The sequence below is a fragment of the Hibiscus syriacus genome, unplaced genomic scaffold (assembly GCF_006381635.1).
Source record: "Hibiscus syriacus cultivar Baekdansim isolate YM2019G1 unplaced genomic scaffold, ASM638163v2 tig00110610_pilon, whole genome shotgun sequence".
NCBI classification, from domain to species: Eukaryota; Viridiplantae; Streptophyta; class Magnoliopsida; order Malvales; family Malvaceae; genus Hibiscus; species Hibiscus syriacus.
In genome coordinates this window covers 7,810,149-7,817,820 of record NW_024062800.1, presented here as the reverse complement: position 1 = coordinate 7,817,820, position 7,672 = coordinate 7,810,149, and positions in this window count along the sequence as shown.

Sequence of the window (7,672 nt, the reverse complement as noted above, 5' to 3'; positions counted from 1 at the left end):
AAATGGAACCTAACCAGTGATCATCTCAAATAAATTATCCGAATAAAAAAGAAGAAGCTTTGGTTACGATGTTACGTACTCACAAAGAACCCATACGATGGACCATTATTGACATTATAGGATTAAGTCCCTCGACTTGCATGCACAAGATCAAAATTGAAGAAGGAGCAAAGCCATCACGAGAAGGACAACGCCGATTAAATCCACCAATAATGGAAGTAGTAAAGAATGAAATTCAGAAACTGCTCGATGCTGATGTAATCTATCTGATATCAAATAGTAGTTAGGTAAGTCCGATTCATGTGGTCCCCAAGAAAACGGGAGTAACAGTGGTCGAAAATCAAAAAGGGGAGTTGGTACCAATAAGAGTTCAAAATGGGTGGCGAGTTTGCATTGATTATGGGAAGTTGAACTTTCTTACTCGAAAAAATAATTTTCCTCTTCCCTTTATAGACCAAATGATTAAAAGATTAGCTGGGAAAACTCATTATTGTTGTCTTGATGGTTTTTTATGTTTTTTTCCAAATCCTAGTAGCATCAGAAGATCAAGAAAAATGACTTTTACTTGTCTCTTCAGTACATTTGCATATAGACGAATGACGTTTGGCCTTTGTAATACACCAGCCACCTTCTAAAGATACATGTTGAATATATTTTCCAACTATGTGGAGAATGGCATCGAAGTCTTTATGGATGACTTCACGCCTTATAGTAATTCTTTTAGTGAATGTCTTGATAATTTAACTAATGTGCTTAAAAGGTGCTTAGAATATAACCTTGTTTTAAACTATGAAAAATGTCATTTTATGGTTGATAAAGAGTTAATTTTAGGTCATACTGTTTCCTCAAAAGGGATTGCAGTTGATAAAGCTAAAACATATATTATACACTTGATCCCATACCCCCACAACTTTGAGGGAAATTTGATCTATTCTAGGCCATGTAGGATTTTACCACAGGTTTATTAAAGACTTTTTGGAGATAGCACAACCTTTATGCAATCTTCTCCAAAAGGATTAAGACTTTGATTTTGATTCAAAATGCAAGGATTCTTTCGATTCATTAAAGGAAAAGCTTATTTCGGCCCCAATTATTCAGCCACCAGATTGGAATTACCCCTTTGAACTTATGTATGACGCATCGAATACTAGCATTGGAGTCATTCTCGGTCAAAAAATAGGCAAAGAGCCACATGTCATAGCTTATGCATCTCGAAACTTGGATCCGACTTAGAGAAATTATTCCGCAACGAAAATAGAATTGTTTGCTATAATTTTTGCTTTAGAAAAGTTTATATCCTATTTGCTTGGCACTAAAATTATTGTTTCTTTTGATCGTGCAACTTTAATATATTTGATGAGCAAAAAAGAGGAAAAATTGAGACTTATCCGATGAATCCTTCTTTTACAGGAGTTTAACTTAGAAATCAAGGATAAGAAGGGGTGCAAAAATATGGTAGCGAATCACTTGAGTCAAATTCCCCTTTCCATAGCTAATCCACCACTTCGGGAAGAATTTCTTAAAGAAAATATGATGGTGGCACAAAGCATAACTCCATGGTTTGCAGATATGGTTAATTATTTAGCCACAAATAAGTTACCATTAGATTTATCGAGTGCTGAAATCAATAGAATTAAACGAGAATCCCGATATTATATTTGGGATGATCATTATTTATGGAAGCACTATTTGGATCAGGTAATTCAACGATGTATTACCGAAAATGAGGTGAATTTAATTTTACAATTCTGTCACTCTTACTCTTGTGGTGGTCATTTTGGGCCAAAACATATAGCTCATAAAATTCTTGGATGTGGTTTCTTTTGACCTAACATCTTCCGAGATTCTTATATATTTTGTAAAACTTGTGAAAGATGCCAACGTACAGGTAATTTAAGCCATAGAAATAAGATGTTGCTTAATCTGATACAAATTTGTTAGATTTTTTATGTTTGGGGAATCGATTACATGGGTCTTTTTGTTTCTTCATTTGGAAATAATTATATAATTTTGGTTGTTGATTATGTTTCAAAATGGATGGAAACTAAAGCTACATGTATTAATGATGCTAAAACTACAGTTAAGTTTTTGAAAAATTCTATGTTTTCCAGGTTTAGCACGCCATGAGCTATAATAAGCTATAGAGGAACTCACATCATTAACCGAGTAACCGAATCACTAATGGAGAAATTTGGAGTAACTCAAAGAACTGCTATCGCTTACCATCCACAAACAAATGGACAGGCAGAAGTATCGAATCGAGAAATTAAAATAATTCTTGAGAAAATTGTTAAACCATACCGTAAAGATTGGAGTCTAAAATTAACCGATGCACTGTGGGCATACCGAACCCCTTATAAAGGTCCCATTAGTATGTCTCCACACCAACTAGTTTTTAGTAAACCGTGTCACTTGCCAGTTGAATTTGAGCACAAGGCATATTGAGCAGTTAAACAGTGTAACATGGACATGGACGCGGTTGGTGATGTAACACCTACGACCCATATATGTATACCAATACATGTTATAGGTGTCACTTGAATTAATTAAAAATTTCCCCAATTCCAAAAGTGATTTAAAATTTAAAAATTTATATTCTCCCGATTGTAATTAATAATATAAATAATCAAACACATAAAACATATGTATTTTAATTAAAACATATCTTAATATCAGATATGTCCATTTAAAAATGTATTACTGAATACTATCATCCATAAAGAAATAAAATAAAACAGTTTAGTTTAGCCATTACAAATCATTTCCAAAATAGTTAACCGAGCAACTAGGACATTCATATATATATATATACATGCCACTAATTAAGTCAAAATCACATCGGAGGATGTTTTACTGATATTGTAATATACTTCTTGATGCTTGTTGTTGCTTAATATTCCTTCATCCTACTCCTGATCTTTACCTATGTATGAAAATTTATCACACGCTAAGTATATACTTTTTGAGGTAATTAAAATAATAAACAATGCAATACAATCCATGCATGAAAGTAAATAAAGCCATAAGATCACCATACTTGCATGCTCACTATTTTACCATGATTAAAATAATATAGCATAAATATTATCATTTTTACCGATAACTATATCCCATAAGTAAACCTTTAAAGACCCTCAATATTCGAGTAATATATACACCATAGTACTTACACATAAGGTCGTTCCCACCATATACACCAAAGTTCTACACATAAGGTCGTGTCCACCATATGCACCGAAGTGCTACATATAAGGTCGTGCCCACCATATTACACTTACTGCCCTTACACACTATAGTGCTAATATAAACCTGCAACTGCTATAATCTATGTCATTCCAACTATACCCTGTTCTTCAATGACATACTTGGACATATAGTCTAGTTCATTCATTCATGCTATCATATAACAATAGAATTAACATTAGGGCAATTTATACCCAAAATAGCATCCATGGTAAAATATTAAATTTATCCGCAATCAATGCATTAAAATTTTACATTGTGACATATCGATGTCATGTCAAAGTTATATAACAAATGACATAGTATCATGCTTATATAAATAAGATAGATTTGTCGCAATTATTCCTGATGATGTATAAAATATCTATGTACAATGTCATGCATGTATTGTACTCACATTTGCCTCAAGTAAGTACTAAATGCAATCTTGTTAACTATCGTTTGATCTCTTTACTAGGTTGTTTCTTTCGATAGGCTTTCAATCTAAATATACAAATCAATTTAACCTATATAAATACTAAATTTCCATTAACTAGTAATCAACTAACACTTACATAAACGGAAATAAAACTCCTAATTTAATTTTTCAGACTGAATAGTATTGGTATTCTTCCTACAGTACCGATACTTCTCTTCTATGGCATCAAAACCAACTTCAGTATCTATACCATTTTGGCCTTCTGGAATTTCATCTCTATTTACAGTATCAATACCTTATCCTTGGTATCGATACCTTATCCTTGGTATCGATACCTCCACTTCAGTATCGATACTACTTAATTAGTATCGATAATGTTTATCCTATTCATACCATTTCTTGTAATTTAACCTTATAGTATCAGTATTGTTCTTCTAGTATCGATACCTCTACCCCAGATTTCTCTTCTTCCATTTTGAATTTTACTCTAAACTCACCTAAATCTCAAACTTCTAACTCCATTCAAGCCCTTAAATTCAATAACATTTATTACTATCAACTTATATCCATTAATTACCTTTGAACATCCAAATTTCTCTATAGAACACTTAAGACTAAGAATCATACCAAATATTCAAACTTGTTCTCAATCATTTCTTAGACTTCAAATGCCTTAATTTGACCTTTGATAAGTCAAATATATCATTAGAAATCCAAATACTAATTAATCTCATCAAATCCCTTAGAAAACCCATTTTACTAATTCATCCTTAATTCACCAATCTCTTAGTTTCAATTTATTTTATGGCTTCCTTAAGTTTCTATACCACCCATGAACCAAAACCTACTCAAAATGAAAGAAATACCTAACTTTGATATCTTACCTTAGCAAAGGAGAAGCTCATATAGAAAAGATAAGAAGAGAATATAAACTCTAGATTTTCCTTATCTTTTCCCTTTATTTTCCACAAGATAAATGCCCTTTAAAATGAATATTAAATTCATTTCCGACTAAAAGACCATAATGCCTTTCCAATCTTCACGCTTTAATAATAAGTCCTAGACAGAATTTTAAAAATTAGTCCTTGAACTTTTCAAGTTATCTAAATTAAACTGTTAAATTTTAAATCCTTATACTTTAGTCATTGACCCGATATATTTGGGTATTACAAATCTTCCCCCTTAAGAAAATTCATCCTCAAATTTTTCAAACGTGTTTGGTGAAAAGAGATGTGGAAACCACTTCCTCATGTCCTCCTCTCTTTTCCATGTAGCTTCATCGATTTTAAGATTTTGCCAAAGCATTTTAACTAGTGGAATCATCTTGCTACGCAATTCCTTAATTTCTCGAGCTAAAATTCTTACTGGTTATTATTCATAAGTCAAATCTAGTTGGGTCTCAATTTTCTCTGGCGCAATGACATGTGAAGGATTTGATCGATACTTTCTAAGAATCGACACATGAAAAATATTATGAATTTAATCCAACTTCGGAGGTAATGTTAACTAGTAGGTCACCGATTCAGCTATCTTTAAGATCTCATAAGGTTCAATAAATCTTGAACTCAATTTTCCTTTGCGCCTAAATCACAAAATATTTTTATAAGGTAATAATTTAAGAAAAACTTTATCACCTTCTTAGAATTCAATCTCTTTTCGCTTCAAATCTGCAAAAGACTTCTACCGATTAGTTGATATCTTGTATCTTAAATTATCCTAACTTTATCCTCAACCTCCTTCAATAAATCAGGGCCAACTAGATCTTGATCTTTTAATTCAAAACAATTTAATGGTGTTCGACACCTCCTTCCATATAAAGATTCATACAAAGCCATCTTGATACTTGATTGATAACTATTGTTGTATGCAAACTCTACTAAAGGCAAATAATTTTCCCACGATCCCTTGAATTCTATCACACATGCCCTTAGCATATCTTCAAATGTCTGGATAGTCTGCTTTGACTGACCATCATTTTATGGATAAAAGGTCATACTGAAACTTAATCGAGTACCCAAAGCTCTATGCAAAGAATTCCAAAATCTGGATGTGAACCTTGGATCCCTATCAGATATGATGAATACCGATACTCCATACAATCGAACTATCTCTGTTATATAAAACTCTACATACTTATCCAATGAATAGTCTATTCCCTTTGGAATGAAATTTACCGACTTAGATAATCAGTAAACTATCACCCAAATAGAATCCTTCTTGTTTGGTGTCAAAGGTATCCCTGCAACAAAATTCATAGTGACTCATTCCCACTTCCATTCTGGGATTGAAATCGGTTGCAGTAGTCCCAAAGGCACTTGATGCTTAGATTTTACTTGTTGACATGTCAGACATGTAGCAACAAACTCAGAAATGGCTCTTTTCATACCCGACCACCAATATTGAGTCTTTACATCTTGAATTCATCATCATGTGGAATGCAAATTCTTCATCGATAATACAAACATCCATCAGACTTGACTTCAAAGTCTTTGGCTCACCTTTTTCCACTTGTGCAATCTTTCCAAGCATTCCTATTTTTCTTTTGTAGTTATTTTATCCGATCTAGAAGTATCATATTCATCTTTAATTCATCCAATAGTACGCCAGTTTCCTTTAACGAAAAGTGTGAATCTAAAGTTCACAAAGATGCAAAAATCTTTCGGATAAGTGCATGAGCTACAACATTTGCCTTTCCAGGATAGTAGTCGATGACCACATCACAGTCCTTTAAAAGTTCTATCCATCTTCTCTATCTTAAATTTAATTCTTTTTCTGTCAACATGTACTTTAGATTCTTATGATCCGTGTAGATGTAGCATCACTCTCTATACAAATAATGGCACCAAATCTTTAAAGCAAATATCACTGCTGCCAACTCAAGATCATGTGTGGGATAATTTCTCTCGTGCATCTTTAATATTTCTAGAAGCATAAGCTACAACCTTACCTTCTTGTATAAGTACACAACCCAAACCATTATGAGATGCATCACTATATACCACGTAATCTTTACCAGACTCCGGTTGTATCATCACTGGTGCTTCTCTTAAAATCTTCTTTAGAGTTTCAAAACTCTCTTGACATTTATCGGTTCAAATAAATGGAACATCTTTTCTCATAAGCTTGGTAAAAGGAGAAGCAATCATCGAAAAGTTCTTCATGAACCTTCGATAATAACTAGCAAGTCCTAAGAAGCTTTGAATCTCAGCAACATTCTTTGGAGGTTTTCATTACACTATCGCTTGAACTTTCTTAGGATCAACTCTTATACCTTCTACTGAGACCACGTGACCCAAAAATGCAACTTCCGACAGCCAAAACTCACACTTTAATAGCTTGGCATATAACTTTTTATGCTTCAGGATTTCGAGCATAATACGAAGGTGAATGTCATGCTCTTTCTCTATATTTGAATACACTAAAATGTCATCAATAAATACCACCACCAATTGATCCAAATAAAGTTGAAATACTCAATTCATCAAATCCATGAATGCTTCCGGAGCATTGGTTAACCCAAACGGCATCATCACGAACTTGTAGTGCCCATATCGTGTCCTGAAAGTTGTCTTTGGAATATCTTTCTCATTAATCTTTAACTGATGATATCCCGATCGAAGATCAATCTTGGAGAAAACTACTGCTCTTTTTAGTTGATCAAACAAATCATCAACCCTCGATAGAGGATACTTGTTCTTAATAATTACCTTGTTTAATTGTCGATAATATATGCATAATCTCATGGATCTATCCTTCTTTTTCATAAACAACACCGATGCACCCCAAGGTGAAACACTTGGTCTAATGAATCCTCGATCCAATAGTTCTTGCAATTGAGCCTTTAATTCTCTTAATTCAGTCGGGGTCATTCGATAAGGAGCCATTGAAATATGAGTTGTACCTAGAAATACATCAATACTAAACTCTACCTCTCTATCTGGAGGTAATCCAGGTAACTCATCTGGGAACACCTATGGATACTCTCGAACTGTTGGAATATCTTCCAACTTA